The sequence below is a fragment of the Pelodiscus sinensis genome, chromosome 10, assembly GCF_052426305.1.
Source record: "Pelodiscus sinensis isolate ZL-2025 chromosome 10, ASM5242630v1, whole genome shotgun sequence".
Taxonomy (NCBI): Eukaryota; Metazoa; Chordata; order Testudines; family Trionychidae; genus Pelodiscus; species Pelodiscus sinensis.
This window is the reverse complement of record NC_143061.1, coordinates 16,553,470-16,572,371: the sequence shown is the minus strand read 5'-3', so window position 1 is coordinate 16,572,371 and position 18,902 is coordinate 16,553,470. Positions and strand designations below refer to the sequence as shown.

The window sequence follows — 18,902 nt, the reverse complement described above, 5'->3', positions numbered from 1 at the left end:
CCAGCTTCTCAATGCACCCTCATTGTCTTCCACATAGAGTTCATTTCAGGATTGGAGTAATACACACACAAAAAATACACCCAAACAAAAAGAAATAGCTTGGAAGAGAGCCTGGAAATAAGATTGTTTATTAAAAAAACACAGGTGGGAAGGATTTCCTGGAAGAAAATAATTAGTTGTATGGATCTTTGCAAAGTCACATGGAATTTCAGCTTGCAAAAAGTATAACGTTCTTTTAAAACTAGGGTTGCTAAAATGCATTTAAGTAAACATGTAAGCGCTGAACATCTCAGCAGCCACAAAGTTGCACACAAGGGGGCAGTTGGCTCCCTGGAAGCAGGTGATGCAGAGAGCTGGCTTTTAAGCTGGCTCCCCATCTGCCCCCTCCCACCCCCCAATGCTGTTGCCTCTGATACAGAAGCAGCACAGGGAAGGGGCAGGCAGCTCCCTCAGAGCCAGTGTGTGCAGGGAGTAGGTTTTTAAGCTAGGTCCCCATGCATACCGGGCACCTACATATAACCGTAAAGGTTAACCGATAAACCCAGGCTCATCAGTTAACCATGTACACAGTTACACTTTCACATTTTACACCCCAAACAATTCTGCGTCTTCCCTCAGGCAAATTTTCCCTACAAAAATCCCACTGAAGATCAGCCTCCCCGGTGACAGCATATTGCAGCACTAACATTAAAATGAGGAAGACACACCTCTGAACAGGCAAACCATCCCACAATTTAATCACAAATTAATATTTCTGACACTCTTAAAATCTAATTTGTAATTAATCCACTTAAGGATTCTCTCAGCTTCAGGAGGGCTCTGAGAGACATTTGACAATGAACCCCAGGATACGTCTACCAATCTATTCCAGTCAGTCACATAGCAAACTCACACTGCCACTGCCCTCCTCCATCCCCCTACCAACACCCTTCATCCTGGTACCACCCAAAAACCCAAACTTTCAGCCAGAGTCCTGCTCTCCTCCCCCCCAAACTCTAACTCCCTGTCCCAGGTGAATGAAAGTGGGTGACAATGGGGGAGAGGAGTGACAGAGGGAAGGAGAATGGACCTATGAGAAGGGGTGGGACTTCAGAGAAAGGGCGGGCTAAGGCCTTGGAGAAGGGGCAAGGAAGGGGTGTTTGGGTTTGTGCAGTTAGAAAGTTGGCAATCCTACTTGGTTCATTATCTGCAAAACACAGTGAGGGCCAGAACTAAAGTGATTTAAATTGCCATAGCTCCATTATGCTCTATAGCAGGGGTGGGCAATAATTTTTGGCCAGGGTCCACTTCAAAAATTTTTGAAGTGGCCCCGGGCTGCCCTGGAAGGGACAGGGCCTAATCAGGAAAGGGTGGGGCCAGAATACCTCTGGGCTTCCCCATCCCCAGACCATAATTGCCAACTTTCTAACTGCACAAAACCAAACACTCCTTCCATAATTGGTCCGGGGGTGAGGGAGCCCCTTTGCCCCCCTTCCCAGTAGGCACCCATGCCCCTGGCAGGGCGGGAAGAGGCTTCACACACTCCACCACTCCCAGGCTCTGATTGGCCTGGGGAGCTGTGCAAAGCTTCCCTCACCCTGCTCCCACCCTGTGTGAGCGTATGGCACTTTGAAGTGCTGCGCACGCCTCGCAGGGTGGGGGGGATGGTGGAAGAAACTTTGCATAGCTCCCCCATCCCCAGGCCAATCAGGACTTGGGGTCGGAGGAGCGCATGACATTTCCTCCTGTCCTGTGAGCTGCACACAGCGCTTCAAAGCACTGTGTGCTGTTCGCAGGGTGGGCAAAAACTTCGTGCGTTCCCCCGCACCCATGCCCTAATTAGATCCCAGTCATATGTCCTCTTATACATACAGCATCCAGGCTGTTGTCAGTCATATCAGTGTAATGTCATTGCATCCTGGTTTAGGGAGGAAGCCATTACAGCCGAAATGACGGCAGAACTTTAAGAATATGTCTGTCCCGTGTCAGGATTACTTAGATGGGTTCGTCAGTGCCCTTATGCCCATTAAAAGACATGGGAAGGAAACAGATATGCACTTCCTTGACCAATCATTCCCTACTGGATAGGTGAATCACTGGAGGGAAATACTGCTGCTACTCAGAGTGACAGTTAGTAATCCTTGGCCCCTATTAAGGAATGTGCCAAACAGAATGACTGTTCTCCAGATGCCTCTCCCGCATCCCCAGCCTTATACACAGCAGAGATGGCACATCAGGAAAACTTATTTTCTGCCTCTCCTCCCATGCCTTTTGAACCGCCTAGCACTGGGGCCCTCACCCTGCATCTTGAATTTATCTTTATTCAAACAACTACAACTAATATTGTATTACTTGCTGCCAAAGCAGAACTAACTCAGTGACATAGGGGAAAGCGTGGGCAAATGTCATTTCATAATCCCTTGGTTCTTCTGACAGCCCTCACACCATCCACTTCCACCACAGACTTGAGGGATAAAAAAAATTAAAAATAATGAGAGACAGAAGATAGATACGGAATTAGTTTGTGATTTCTCATTTGTTATCATTTAGAAGCTATGTTCTATAGGCTTGAGGTACAAAACCACCTTTTCCCTTGAACTAGTCAGAAAGCTAAGAAGTTAACATGACATACTGGCATGTGGGCGTGTGTGGGTTGCCTTGGGAGGGAGGGGGCTGGGTTTGGAGGATTCTCTGTATCTTTCACAGATTAAGCTGCACAAGATGTACCAGTTGCTCTGGTAACAAAGCCTTTTTCTTAACGAACGACGAACAAACGAATGAAACATTGTTTTAATACGTTCTTCCAGCTAAGACTTAGTGGCTTGTGTGTGACATACAAAAAAAATCAGCTGGGAATAATAAGTCCACATTTCAGGGCCATGCACACACACAATTTGATTCAGCTAGGGAAAGGTGTTAAGTGTGGTAGGAGCATGCCAAATTTAGGATTTACATTTTCATTCTAAGCAACAGCTAGTATAAGAATTTAAGAACATAAGAACAGCTAAACTAGATGAGACCACATCCTCTGTCAAAGAGGTGATTGTGTATTGTGTGAAGAAATATTTCATTTTATTTGTTTTAAACCTGCTGCCTATTAATTTCATTTGGTGACCCCCTCATTCTTATATTATAAGAAGGAGTAAATAGCCCTTTCTAATCTACGTTCTCTATACATAGACAAGACGGTATAGATCTCAATCATATCCCCACATAGTCGTCTGTTTTCCAAGCTGAAAAGTCCCAGTCTTGTTAATCTCTCCTCATCTGGAAGTTGTTCCATACCCGTAATCATTTTTATTACCCTTTCCTGAACCCTTTCCAATTCCCATATATCTTTTTTGAGATAGAGCGATGACATCTGCATGCAGTATTCAAGATGTGGGTGTACTGGTGATTTATATAGAGGTAATGTGATATTTTCTGTCTTATTATCTATTCCTTTCTTAAATACGTATTATTTCACACTGTTATATTAACTATCTTTTCTGTCCTAAGAAGAACTGGTGACAATTCACCAAATCAACCCATGTATACATACATTTATAAAGAAAAGAAGAGGTCATTAGAGGCTGAAATCTGAAGAACGATATGCCACAGCCAGGCTCTTGTCAGGTATATTAGTGCAACACGATTGCATTCTGGTTAAGGGAGAAAGTCATTATAGCACAAATGAGGACTTCACATTTAATAATGTGCCTTTTTTACTGAAGGATCCCAAAGCATAGCAATGTAATCTTCACTGGCAAACCCTTAACAATTTTGAAGTCAATAGATATCTGGCTAAGTCGGCAGCAGAGCCAACAGCATCTGCGGACGCCTGGACTGGTGGGAGGGGGGCTGACTCTTTGCTCCCAGAAGGGGCAGTAACAATGGTAGAAAGGGTGGGGCCAAAGGCAGCCAGCCCTCAACAGTGTGCACCAGTCAGTGCTATCCCCCCACCCCCAGCTATTAGCGCAGCAGGAGTGCATAGCACAGGTACCCACCATGATTTAAAGGATCTAGGGCCCTGGCCACCGCTGCTGAACTGCCAGGCCCTTGAGAAACTGCTCCCTTTGCCTCCCCTTCCTCATCGGCAGGCCTGTATGTAGGTCAGATTGCTGGAAACTGAGAACTGTACATATAAATGAAATGCTTCACCCTAGGGATGTAAGAGTTTAACCAGTAACCAGTTCCAGTTAAACTCCCATGGGGCCAGCAGCGTTTAACCGTGTAACCAATTGAATTGTAGTGGGTTACATGGGCAGTATTTTGTAACCCTTTTTATATTCCTACTTCCCACGCCCTCCAGCAATGCAGTCACCACTGGAATTGACACACAGCAGTTAGTAAACAGTAGAAGTAATACTACACAGTAATTTGGGACAAGAAAACTACCTCCATATTGACTGGAGCGCCAGCAGAATTTCTAGGTACAGGCAGTCCCCGGGTTACATGGATCCGACTTACATTGGATCCCTACTTACAAATGGGGTGAGGCAACCCCGCACTAGCTGCTTCCCCCCAGCAGACCAGGGAGACACGAAGCTAGCGCCCCCCCAGCAGACCAGGGAGATGTGGAGCAGCTTCTCTCAGCAGACACCTCAGCTTGAGAATAAAAGACTGAGGGAAGTGAGGTGTGGGAGAATAAAACTGAGCTGTGGAGAAATGTTTGGCTAGAGTTTCCCCTACAATATGTACCAGTTCCGACTTGCATACAAATTCAACTTAAGAACAAACCTACAGTCCCTATCTTGTATGTAACCCAGGGACTGCCTGTATTCTAGTTGTAACTGTCCAAATTAGAATTTATCTAAGACAATAGAGTTAGTATCTTTTCTTACACCTTGATGGAAGCTATTAGTTCATGGCCACAAACACCATACAAACACCCATAACACCCATAACAGCAAGGTGCTTGTTTTACTGTGAGTTTGTATAGAGCTCAAGACATTGGAGTCTCTAACCACTATTACAATGTTAAAAGGGACAATTCACATATTATCTAACTAGACACGTTGAAAATCTTAGTCATGAATTACTGATAATTTAAATACATCATTCTATCCAAGATCTGGTGAATAGACAAGAGGGGACCAATACTGTTAGCTTAGCAAGTATGTAATGCATATGAGGTTTTTCTTTGTTTATTTCTTTAAGTATTTTGACCAACCTCCCAGACAAGTCACAACAAGTAGTTTTCAGATAGGAAAGCTCTGTGTATAAACTAATATTCATTCTGTTCAGCAACGACCCTCTTGAGACATAATAATTTTGTGCTGTACAGTAACTCTTTTCCTACTCAGCTAAAGGACCAGTGATTAATCACCAGATTTCAGATGGAGAGATAATAAAGCAATTGATTATTAAAAACAATTAACGCCATCTTTGTCTTGCATTACTTGCTTGAACTCTCCGGGGATCAACTAACAACAAGCTCAGGAATCTGCAATGTCTCTTCCGTCCCCATGAGAACAATTCTAGTCCAATGTATGAAGAAACTTTCAATAATAACCTGGCTTCCCTCAGTGCTGCATGACTGACAGGCTAAACATCTAACACAATTTAGCATTGTAACTCCAAGTTATTTCTTCTCTCCAAAAAAATGAAGAAAATCTCAAAAATAACCTCTAGCAAATTCACTTCCTACAGAAACAACGTTCAGCCACTCAATTAAATTCACAAAGTGCTACCGTGAAATAGCTGTGAGCCAGCAGGGCATTCTGGGTATTGATGTGTAAATGAGCACACCAACAATGGTATTTGAAAGCTGCAGGCCCTTAGTTATCCCAGTTCTTTGGGCGAGCTCCAGATTTAGGCAAACTATAACTGGGTGCATGCCCTGTTCCCATGGCATTCTCTATGGTTTTAGCTAAGCACTAGAACTTTACTGAAAGTCTAGTCCAAGGGTGGGCAATAAAACGGCAGCGGTTCACTAGGGTTAGCCTCTGGTCTGCTGCTACCACTATATTCATCTACGCTTCTGCAGGTACAGGCAATTGCAGCTCCCAGTAGCTGGAAATGGCAATCCACAGCCAAAAGGAATTGTGATCCACCATACCTGCAGAGGCGCAGGTAAAAACGGCAGTGTGGTGCCCACTAGGGACTAACCCTGGAGGATCAGATCTGGTATTTGCAGGCCCCTGGTCTAGTCTTTCCAGAACTCTGCTGGATGCTAACTGCAAGTACTTCATTTACTGTACTTAAAGATACACACATGAAATTCTTGAAGATGAGGTGCCGCAATATTTTGCAAGGGAATACCCATAAAGATACTATGTTGTAGTTTTCACAAACCATTAAGTCCTCTTTTTGAAGAGCAGGAACCACCAGGGAGTGTGGGGCCATCTTCCACCAGGGAGTATGGGGCCATCAACATTGAGAAGCCTGGATTCTTTTAACTAGTTCTGCATGTATGTTATGCACTTTAGGGGCTTGACAGCATTTATATTCTGGACTAAATGCTACAGGCCTTATGGCACTGGGAATTTGGTCCTACATTTAGAACTTTAGCATTGCTTTATCTTGCCAGGTACAAACTACTGTGCTGTGGAATAAGTCTATAATTACACAGTAACTATTGATTGTTTAATTAGCTGGTAAGTGCCATCTAATCACTAAGCCATTAGACGGTTTATTCTGTCTTCTAAATGAGAGTGTTATGAGATCTAAAAGCTACAAGTCATATGGGTATTGTTCTTAGAATTTCTTGGCAACTGAGAGGTGGGAGAAGGAATGGCGTTATTTCAGGATGAAAAAAAGAGGAGACATCCCAGAAAAAAAAGGGGTGGGCAACATTGTAACCGCTATATGTCCTCTCAGCCTTCAACTGTGTACATGGTCGAGTTTTGGAGTACAGCAGTTGGGAAGAGAGTCCCAAACTGGACACCAGTGACCAAAACACCACAAAAGGCAATGCAATGCAGAGATGTTAGTTATACATAAGACAGCAGTTTGATATATAGGGAGAATATCTCATGAAACGAACACTCCTCAAGGTTAAATAATTTCTCTTATGGTACGTCTAGACTACAGGCTTTTGTCAACAGACGTTTTGTCAACAGATACTGTCGACAAAGCTTCTGTCGACAAAGAGCGTCTAGACTACATTCAGTTCTGTCGACAAAGCAAGCTGTTTTGTCGACAAAACCCTGTAGTCTAGACACAACCCTAGATGCAATAACACCTTCTGTCGACAGAACTCTGTCGACAAAAGGCGTTATGCCTCGTAAAATGAGGTTTATCAGCGTCGACAGAACTGCTGAGTTCTGTCGACGTTATGTCGACAGAACTCAGCGGTAGTGTAGACGCAGGTATAGTTTTGTCGACAAAAGTCCACTTTTGTCAACAAAACCCTGTAGTCTAGACACACCCTTACTTTCCACAGGTAAGAAAAACTATTGTCTATAATTTCCGCCAATTCCAGCTAACATATTTGCTTACCTTAAATCATCCAGGCATTGTATTTGAAGTCAAATATAGTTCAAATAATATAGAACTCTTCAAAGGTGTTTCAGCACATAGTTGACTGGATGTAGACATGTAAGCAGCAAAACAATGAGTCAAATGGCTGATGATTTTAAGATTGGTTAATTGTATTCATGTATTCAAGATGACAGAATTAAACACAAAACAATAACCTCATCTTAAATAGATTAAGAGATGATATCTCCCTCCCATAAAATTATTCTAAAATCTGTTCCACTAGACATTGGATTATTAGAAAAATAAAGAGCATCTTCCAGTTCAGTTGAAGAGATCTATCACCACCAAAGTGGTTTCTCATTAAAACCATAACCGAAAGAGAGCGACACACGAAAAGAGAGAAACAGAGAAAGCGAGAGAGGCGGAGAGTTATGTCATGCATGAGGATTTACTGACACCCCTAAAAAATTTTATTTGTAGCCAAAAGCTTCCAGTGACCTGCAGTTAGGAGAGATATACATGACTAGTTTAGTAATAAGGATTTTTCTATCATTCAGGTGATCCCTATAGGCAGGTCACTTTTAGAATCAGACTGTGGCTCACACTTATACGAGTGCCTCTTGGTGGGACTGTTGTTCATGGAGCCTCATGCCTGAGTTTGTGCCTCCAAGCAAGGGTCTTGCTCTTGAATTTGGAGACAGATCCCTGCTACCACTTCCTGGTGGAGCAGGCTTCTCCCAAAGGGGTAGGAAGCAGATATACACTAGTGACAGGTGTTTGTTACAAGAGCACTGTCTCTCCATAAGGCACAATTCCTCCCAGTGACGTTGTGGAGGGAGGGTAGCTGACACAGAACAACTGGCATAGTTACAATGGAAATAGGTTGATAATCTATTTTCCATTGTCTATCAATCGACCTAAACGTTGCTTTGCATCACTGCCCTTCTCATTTTGAATGAGGAAGGAATGTTCATAATACCACTGAAAGACAACTGGAATCACCAAGAGTGGTATGCTAGTAATAATGCCTATCACATTTGTTGGCAATTCACGTTTTCTACCATGCTGTGCCCATCTCACACAATCACCCTAAGGAAAGACATTTCATAGCAATGTCATGTTGGACCTATGCAAGCTAGAAGCCATTTAACAGACATTTGCCAACCCCAGGTATTTACTGTCAGTTTCTGAATTTCCTGTGTTAGTCTAAAGGGTTTAGTTTAAAATGTGCTTTAAAATATTTTATTAGTATGTTGCTGAAGATTATATAATCACATCTCTAAAAGAAATTATCATCCCTCATCCCAGGTTGTCATCAGTTTAATAGGTCCCCATAAATCCTAAGAAAAAATGAGGAGTCCTGTGGCATTTGTAGACTAATAGATGTCTATAAATGGGCTAGATATAATTTTATAATCTTCAGCAACATGCTAAGGAAATAGACATTTACACTGCAGGGCACAAGTGAAGTAAGATACACAACTTCAGCTACGTTAATTACATGGCTGAAGTCAAAATAGCTTACTTTGGCTTTTGGTGCGGTCTACACAGCAGGAAGTCAAAGAAAGAACACTCTTCCTTTGATTTCCCTTAGTCCTCATGAAATGAGAGTTACAGGAGTCAGAGTAAGAAGTCCTCTATTTCAACATCATTTCGAAGTAACAGTTTGCTGTGTAGACATTTTGTTATTTCGAAATAACCTCAGTTATTCCAAAATAATGCTGATGTGTAGACATAGCCTAAAGGGTCACAGGGCGTCTGGTTGTTTTTGCAGGATTCAGACTAACCCTCTGAGATAAATCCTAGGGACATCCCTGAATGTGGTGTGGTAATAATGCAGGAATTCTCATTTGCGTGTGGTAGTCTTGAGCTGGTTAATGGGGAAAATTGCTGATATCTGAAGTACTTTGGTATGATTTTTGTTGCCTCCCCCAGAGTCACGCTCACCCCCACACACAGTGGGAAACAAAGAACGAAGCAGTGTGGAAAAGAGCTCCTTTAGCAACACTTTTTATTGCAACTACTCTGACTGTTCATATTCTTGCTCTAGGAAGAAATGTCAATCCTCTGAGCCCTCGCTGTGTCAAGATTGTTACAGCATTCAGTAATCAGAACACTATGACTAGCTGCGGTATTCGTGCGAATGAAGGAGTTTTGCATTGCACTGAAAATGCTGCAGTTCCTGTCACATAGACCCAGCTCCCTTGAGACCAAGGGGAGAGTGACCACCTCATTTATTTGGCCTTGGCAGCAAGGCCCCAGCTGTTGTCATTACAACTTCTACTTCGCTAGCGCCCACAGGTACTCTGTGCAGTTTGAAAAGAGGCCAGCACAGACCAGCAATCTGTAGCAATGCAAAACAAGGCCTATGTAGAAAAGACATAAGTGAGGCAGAGAGGGACACGGTGGCCCAGAATACTGGGTGATAGCCTATATGTCTGCAGACTTCAGCTCACTTTCTAGCTCTGCAATCACTCTGCCGTGACAAATTGAGCTAGCCATTTAACCTGTTCCACCTCGCTCTCTTCATCAGTCCTGTTTATTTAGTTCTTTGAGGCAGGGACTGTCTCTTACATCATGTATATACTAGGGATGGTAGCAGTTAACCAATAAGCATTAACAAGGGTCCCATGAGTAGCGAGGTGAGCCAGCCTGACCATGGTGCAGTGCGTGGGCCTGATCTGGCATAAGCAGCCCTTACCCATAGTGAACCTGGCCTTGTGGGAGCAGGCCACACTTCAGCAGGCCCCACTGAGCTGGAGCAGCCCCCCACCTTCACATGTTGTGGCAGGAGGCCGTACCAGCCCGGCTAGGCCTGCCATGCCACAGGTGGAGGGCCATGGAATCCCGTTTAAGCGGTTAACTGGTTAAACACAGTGTTTAATCGGTTGGCTGATTAAACGGAATTATACACATCCCAAGTATATACAGCCCTAGTATAACAAGGCCATGATCTCTCTCAGTACAGGCTCTTTATGCACTGCTGTAATCACTACACTGTTAAAGTAACAGCTGTGACCTGTTCAAATAATTGTTCTAAAATGTTTTGTTTAGTTTTTTTTTCCCCACTTTCCTCTTTGCCCCCTGTGAGGCATTGCACCACCACTGATTATTACAGCAAAAAGAGAAGGGAATACAAGACAAAAAGGTGAAAAGGGAAGGAGACTCTCCTCACATTTGAAGAAAGGCAGTTGGGGAAGATTTTCTAGTGCAACTAGTCAATTCAACTGAAATCAGCAGTTTAGGCCATCTGCCCTGTGCATGAGGTGCCCAGTATTTCACAGGTCTGGGCCCTAAGGCAGGAAACTAGAAATCATCCTCTGATCTGAGATTTAAGCTTTGGAGGGAGTGTCAAAATCAGACACATGAGAGATTCCATAAACACTTTTATTTTCTCCACACAAACTCTTTGCTTTCTTTTCTTAGGAGGAACCACTCTTAACATTTACTCTATTACAGGCATTCCATTTAACAAAACACTTCTCAAAAGTGTTGGGGTGAGCCCAGTGTAGGTAGGAGCCTGAGGAATGGTAGAGTTAGTTAGTAGTTTTCTTTTTTAACAATGCAACCCTGAAAAGCGATTTTAAAATATGATTAGTTTGGTGGTTAGAGATGTCCTCCTAAATATGCTTTCGGCTGTTTGGCAGTTAGCTGCTTAGCTCGGTTTGCTGAGGCATAATCAAGCTTTAGTTTTGCTTCACTGTGCATCCAACAATCCAAAATGAGAACCTCCCACCAACAGAGCAAACAGACTTTGCACTTACATGGCACCTTCTTCAAACACTTTTCAGTAAGCACAGCCATTCTCATTTTACAGATGGGTAGTTGGACCCAGAGGTTAACTGACTGCAAGCCTCGGGCAAATGTGGTACTTCTCCCCTCCCCTCCCACATGCACAGCCTCACTGTCTTGACTGGAGCTGCCTCCCAAATATAGCAGTCAAATTATATCTACATCAAGTTCCCACATTAGCACCAATAGAAATAGACATCTCCTGATCCACCATTCCTTTACTCCAGCCACTACAATGCAAAATTCTGCCTCCAATATTCTGTAGCATATTTTACCCTTCGCACAGCACCTGGTAATCTCAATGCGTGTTTCAAACACACTGCAGAATTACAGCCAAATCTTATTCTCTTGTAAATACTGAATCCAGTGGCAGAATTTGGCCCCAAGCATGAAATATGATCTCATGTGATCAAACAGAAAAGTAAGTCAACTCACAGTCCCTTTGGATTACCAAATGCATTGCAGACTGGGTGTCAGATGATCATGAGCAAGCCCAAGCACATCATGATGGCAAGCACTTACTCACAGGAGCAAACTCCTGGGGCTGTTCATACAAGTGTTCAATAGTGTGGACCAGTGCTCCATCCTCTGACCCACAGCTAGGGGAAATAATGATTTTAACAAGGCCAACTATCTTTGCTAATTGAAAGGTTCCCTTCAAACAAGTTTTCTTTGAATGTTTATTTTAAAATCATTTTCTGTTTATGTCCTAAAGCCACAGAACTGTAAGGCACAGGTAGCATGGATTTATACATCAGGCAAATGGGGTGGACTGGAGCAAAACCAAAGAGATCCTATTCCAGCAAGTAAACGAGTGAACAAGAGAGTGAGTGCTACCATGAGATGGCTTTGTGGGTCCAGTATAAAGGCTCTGGGCTTGTCTACACTGAAATCACTGCAGCAGTGCCACTATAGTGTCTCTGCTAAAGTGCTACATAGAGATGAAAGTAAGCAGGTGTCCCCTGGTGCACAGCTCTGAAAAGAGCTGGATGAGCTGTGGCAAAAGGCAGCAGGGAGCTATTTAAAGAGCTAGCAGGGACCTGGGTTCCAATAAGACAGTATCTGCAAGAAATTTCAAGTTACTTTCACCTCTGACACTACCAATCCTGACAGGATGACTTCTCCCATTAGAACAGGTAAGCCAACTTCCCAAGAGGCAATACCTCACTCAACAGAAGAATTCTCTCATCGAATTATCACTGTCTACACCAGGAATAGTAATAGAGATGTAGCCGTGTTAGTCTGGTCTTGCTGAAACAAAAGACAGGGCTATGCAGCACTTTAAAGACTAACAAGATGGTTTATTAGATGATGAGCTTTCGTGGGCCAGACCCACTTCCTCAGATCAAATTGTGGAAGAAAATTGGCATGACCATATATACCAAAGGCAGGGCTTGCTGAACCGCAGGGAGCCCCGCTCACCAGCCGCACTGTCCGGCGATCTGCGCATGCGCAAACCGTTCTGCGCATGCGCAGATCACCGGAATCCAGCTCTTCCGGGTTACAATCTACTCGCCACGGGCGAGTAGATTGTATAATTTGTCGAGCCCTGACCAAAGGGATACAATCAAAAAAAGTGAACACATAAAATTGACAAATCAGATTTTAGAACAGAGGAGGGTGAAGGGGGGGGGTAGTGTCTATGAGATAATGATATTAGGGGTGATAATTGGGGAAGCTATCTTTGTAATGGGTAAGGTAGTTAGCATCTCTGTTAAGGCCCATTTGTAAAGTGTCAAATTTAAGCATGAATGACAGTTCTGAGGTTTCCCTTTGTAGTCTTGGTGTTAAAGTCTCTTTGAAGCAGATACATGTAGTTAGGACATTGAGACAATGCCCAGTCCGGTTGAAATGACAAGACACTGTTTTTTCTTTGTGAAACTGTCTGGTATCTGATTTGTGTGCATTGATTCTTTGGCGAAGTGTCTGAGAAGTTTGTCCAATATACACAGCAACAGCAGACAGACACTGTTGGAACATGATGGCACAAATTATATTTCTGGATGAGCAGGAGTACATATTCTTGATCTTATAACTGACGTGGTTAGATCCAATGATGGTGTCAGCAGAGTAAATATGTGGACAAAGCTGGCAATGGGGTTTGTTGCAAGGGAAAGTTCCAGGGTTGGTATTGGTGTGGTATGTTCTGTGGTTGTTGGTAAGAATCATCCTGAGGTTAGGTGGTTGTCTATAGGAGATTATGGGTCTGTCTCCCAGAGCCTCTCGGAGTGTAGTGTCCTGTTCCAGTATAGGTTGTAGTTTATTGATAATGTGTTGGACGGGTTTAAGTTGGGGGCTATAGTGATACAAGTGGTGTTCTATTGTTGGTTTTCTTGGGTCTCTCTTGAAGTAGATGGTTTCTGGGTATTCGTCTGGCTCTTTCAATTTGTTTTTTTATTTCCCCAGGTGGGAAATTGAGGTTTACAAATGCTTGGTAGAGATCTTGAAGTTTCTGGTCTCTGTCAGTGGGATTAGAGCAGATCCGGTTGTATCTAAGGGCCTGGCTATAGACGATGAATCATATGGTATGTTCTGGATAGGAGCTGAAGGCATGTAGGTAACTGTAGGAGTCAGTGGATTTTCTGTAGAGAGTGGTATCTAATTTACCATTGGTGATTTGTACTTTTTTGATTGTAACCCTTGGTATATATCAGCGTTTCCCAAACTATGGGCCGTGGCCCAGTACTGGGCCGCAGGAAAAAAATACTGGGCCTCAGCGTGGCTGCCGGAAGGGGAGCAGGGCAGGGCAGGCTGGGAGGAGGTGTGGGGGGAAGGGGAACTGGCCGCTGGGAAGCAGGGTTGGGGGCAGCGAGGCTGTCCAGCGGAGATCGGGGGGGGGGGGGGGTGGCCAGCGGAAGCAAGGCTGGCCGGGGGGTGGGGGAGCTGGCCAGGGGAGATCAGGAGGAGAAGCAGGGGAAAATCAGCCATCTGGGAGGTGGTCGAGGGGAGCGGGGCTGGCCGGGGAAGGTCGGTGCGGGGCAGGGGAGAACCGGCGGCCAGAAGCAGGGCTATATGGGGGCAGCAGGGCTAGAAGGGGGAGATAAGGAGGAGAAGGGGGGGGGAAGCGAATCAGCTGGTGGGAAGCAGGACTGACCCAGGCACATGAGTGAGTCCAGCCCCAGGGATTCAATTTTGCCCCCCCCCCCCCCAATACCCTGCCTCGAGTAATTGCGAACTGCCTGGCTGGTAGACACACTCACACAGCGTGAGCACATCTACCAGCCATGCAGTTCGCAGCTACAGACTGATACACCTAATAATAATAAAACTTACCTAATTAGAAAATACCAGACATTTTATATTTCCGGTATTTTCTAAATTTGTTTCCCGGACAGAACCCTCAAATACCGGACTGTCCGGTACAAAATCGGACACCTGGCAACCCTACCCCTCTCCATGCACCTTCCTAGCCAGATACTCTACCCTCAATCTGCTCCTGCTCCTGCCTCCTGGAGTGCCCATGCGACGCCGGGTCCCCCAAGCCCTGGCCCAGGCTGGGCAGAGGATGCAGCCGGGTGGAACACTGAAAATTTATTCATTTTTAATTCTTTTTTTTTTATATGTGTTTATATTTTTGGGTTGCAAAAAACACTACTGAAATAAAACTGGGTTCCAACTAAAGTAAAAAGTTTAGTCTAGCCAGCTTTCTATCCATCTTACAGTCCATTTATCCAATCCATATTCCCTTAACTTGCTAGCAAGAATATTGTGGGTGACCGTATCAAAAGCTTTGCTAAAGATGGCACTGGGGGCTTTGGGAGGACCGGAAAACTTTTTTGAATATTCATCATTTGCTTAATGAATATGCAAATATGCAAATGAATGTTACAGGTCCTCCAAAAGCTTGTGAATGGATTTACTGGTCCCCGTGTCAAAAAGTTTGGGAACCCGTGGTATATATGGTCATGCCAATTTTCTTCCACAATTTGATCTGAGGAAGTGGGTCTGGCCCACGAAAGTTCATCACCTAATAAACCATCTTGTTAGTCTTTAAAGTGCTGCATAGTCCTGTCTTGTGTCTACACCAGGGATTAGGTTGGTTTAGCAGTGTCATTGAAGGTACAGATTTTTCACACCCCTCAGCAATGCTGGTATACCAAGCAAATTTCCCAGCCTAGACCAGGCCTTACAGCCACAAACTATATGGGGGACAAGATTTTAGAGGTATAGCGGTAATATAATTTCTGTTTTGGATATAAAAAAGAAGTGTTCAGATTCACAGAAGCATTGGCATATATGAAAATCTATTTTGCTCAACTAGCAGTATAATCTGTATTAGTGAGTCCACTTAGACACATGAAATTAGTATTTCGAGTTCAGGCCAGCTAGTTTTACAAAATGGACAGAAACAAATGGACGACTCTCATGAGCTTTCATGGAATCAAAATCCTCCATATGCTCACCCATAATTATCTGCATGGAACACAAATTCACTAGCATGGGCCAAACACTGCTATTCCATGTTTAGACTGCTGTGACAGGGCTGAATTCAGGGAATCAATGGGAGTTAATCCAAACTACCTAAATTCAGTGGAATTCAGATATTTCATGGATTCCTAGGATAGAATGGTGAAGATGATAATCTTCTAGTCTTATAGAATCAGAGAATCATAGAGCTGGAAGAGACCTTAGAAGGCCATCAAGTCCAGCACCCCTGCCCAAGGCAGCATCAATCCCAATTAAATCAACCCAGCCTTTTTCCAATCATCCGGGATCTCTCCTGATCTCTACGACTTTTCAAAGATAATGGCCAAAGGCTCCTCAATGACATTTTCCAACTCTCTCAGCACCCTCGGATGTATTAAGTCCGGACCCATGGATTTATGTACTTTTAGCTTTTCTAAATAGCTTTTCCCCACCAAGGGCTGTCCATCTTCGCCCCATATTGCATCACTTAGCGCATTAGTCTGGGAGCTGACCTTGTCCGTGAAGACAGAGGAAAAGAAAGCATTAAGTACTTCAGCTTTCCCCACATCATCTGTCACCAAGTTACCGCCTTCATCTAGTAGGGGTTCCACTCCCCCTCTGATCACCTTCTTCTTGCTAACATGCCTGTAGAAACCTTTCTTGTTATCCTTCACATACCTTGCGAGTCCCAATTCCAATTGCGCTTTCGCCTTCCTGATAACTCCCCTGCATTCTCGAGCTATACATTTATATGCCTCACTAGCCATCTGTCCAAGTTTCCACTTTTTGTAAGCTCCCTTTTTGTGGTTAAGTTCACCAAGGATTTCCCTGGTAAGCCAATCCAGTCTCCTATCATATTTGCTTCTCTTGCTACGCATTGAAATGGTTTCTTTCTGTGCCTTCAATAAGGCCTCTTTAAAATATTGCCAGCTGTCCCGGGATCCTTTCCCCTTCATGTTAGTATCCCAGGGGATTCTGCCCATCAGGTCTCTGAGGGAGTCAAAGTCTGCTTTTCTGAAGTCCAAGGTGTGTATTTTACTACTCTCTTTTCTTCCTTTGGTCAGGATCCTAAAATCTACCATCTCGTGATCACTGAGATCCCAGGTTGTCACCCACCTCTACTTCCCCTATTAGCTCCTCCCTGTTTGTGAGCAGCAGGTCAAGCTGTGCACAGCCTCTTGCATAACAGAACTTTCCAAAAATAATTCCTTTTGGACCCTAGCATATGATTCTTTTTTTAAAAGAAGATTACCTTGAGAGTGATTACATGGGTTCTGCTATTCATTACACCAAATTGGGCAAATTATTCTTTCATAGTGGCATCTCCAGAAAATAATTTAGAGGGAGCAAAAAGATCAAAATATCTTTGGAGATATTTGAATGATCTGTTTTTATTTGTCAGGCTGCAAAAAAAAAAACCAAACCCATATAGCATTTTGCCAGGGAAATTTTGATGGAAGAACCATCAAGGTCTTATTTTTTCCCAATGGTTTAGAATGACACCATGAACAATTATGCTTCATATTAGCAGTTACACTGGTTCACATCACTTAAATGTTGTTTTGAAGCTCAAGTGTAATTCACTGTTAGGAGAATTTTCCAAGGATTGTGGTGGACTCTCCATTACTGGCAATTTAAGAAAAATAGTCTTGATCTTTAAAATATATATATATATATATATATATATATATATATATATATATATATATATATATGCTCTAGTTCAAAAGAACAATTTTGCAGGAGTTCTATGGCCTGTGTGATACAGAAGGGCAGAGTAGATCACAGTGGTCTTGTCTTTCCTTTAAATGTTTGAACCCAAAGCCAAAAGAAAGCATTAGTCTAAACTAAATGGATAATCAAGCCACAGAGTTCATAAATGGATGCCAATTTCTCTCTAGCACATGGGTATTTAGGCTTGTAGTTTTAGAATTAGTATAATATTCTCTTAAAAAACCATCACTTTGTTTGGCAACAAACCACGTGAAATGTTTTGTGCAGAAGTGAAAAAGGGCTACACACTGAAATGTTCTTACTTCCCAGAAAACTGTGAATAATGTTCAAGTTTTCTGCTTCAGATAACTGGACTCTTTTAAAAAAACCAAATATTTTGACAGGAAACATAACGGAACTGTATACAGATGAGTGTAAAGTATGTGTAGTTTCTCTGCTTTTCCATTGAAGCATTAAGCTTTTAAAAGGATGTTATAGTCACATATTTTCCACTGATTGTTAGAAATATGCACGTTAAAATTAGGTCAAACGCTACACTTATTTTACCAGCTGAGAAAAACAGTTTCAACATCAAACTAATGCTCTTGGCCTTGATGATTCAGGAAGAACAATGGAAATAAAAACAGCATATCATCATCAACTTAATGTATTATCATTAAAAAAAGTACCAAAGAGGAAGAGTCACCAGAATATAGCCTTGGTAAGGTTTGTATTTATTTCAGCTTAGAAATTTACACATTTTTAACTCCAAAAGTTTCAGTTCATATTTGGTTCATTGAAATTCTACCATCAGACTAAAGGAATTAGCACACAGCAATGAGATGATGTGGAAGCCAGAATTCAGAACAAGTATTTCCTGACAGCTTTTTAAACTTTTCCTCCCTTTCTCTCTTGATTTGGGGGAAGCCTGGTGTATGGTAGTGCATGACAATAAGTACCATGTTTTCCAAGTGATTGATTGGGAGTGTGCAAAAAATATATATATTTGCACAATCAAAAGGAATTTGTACATACAGATTCACTAATTTTGTTCACAATTATCCAAGCTGCATGTGAAAATATAGATTGTGTATAAATCAGGTATGTACACTTAGAGGCCCTTTAATAAGTTGATCCAGAGGGACAATTATCATAGGGTAGAACCAGAATTGTTAGCATAGTCGCGAGTAGAATTTGAAAACAGCTTTCAGTAGCTTTTAACTCTTCATTGTTATACTATGCAGTAAATATATTTGAGACCAAGCTTAAAAAAACAACACACAAACAAGCTGAGATCCAAATACTGAATTCTGGGGATTTGACTGATATAATTTCTATAATGAGCATTTACTGCAGTGGTTCTCAACTCATTTCAGTCCATGGACCACCAGGCCAATCAAAAAATTTTCGTGGACCACCTCCTTTTTGAGACATGGTAAAAAAGAGCAGACAACGAACATTTTGGTTTGAAATTTATTTCGTACTAACAGATTTTTGGATTCTCTTCTCACTGACAAGCTTTTCAATGATTGGCGTGTACTTGGTAATGCACAACAAATATCGCTTTCCACTGCAAACTGATTCCTCTGCTTGGACTTAACATGCAA

General features: G+C 42.8%; 1 protein-coding gene across 11 annotated transcripts in view; it reads right to left on the bottom strand.

The window, feature by feature from the left end:
- TNIK (TRAF2 and NCK interacting kinase) overlaps positions 1–18,902 on the bottom strand; it is a 353,730-nt gene that overhangs the window by 266,889 nt on the left and 67,939 nt on the right. The gene's annotated exons all lie outside the window — the stretch shown is intronic.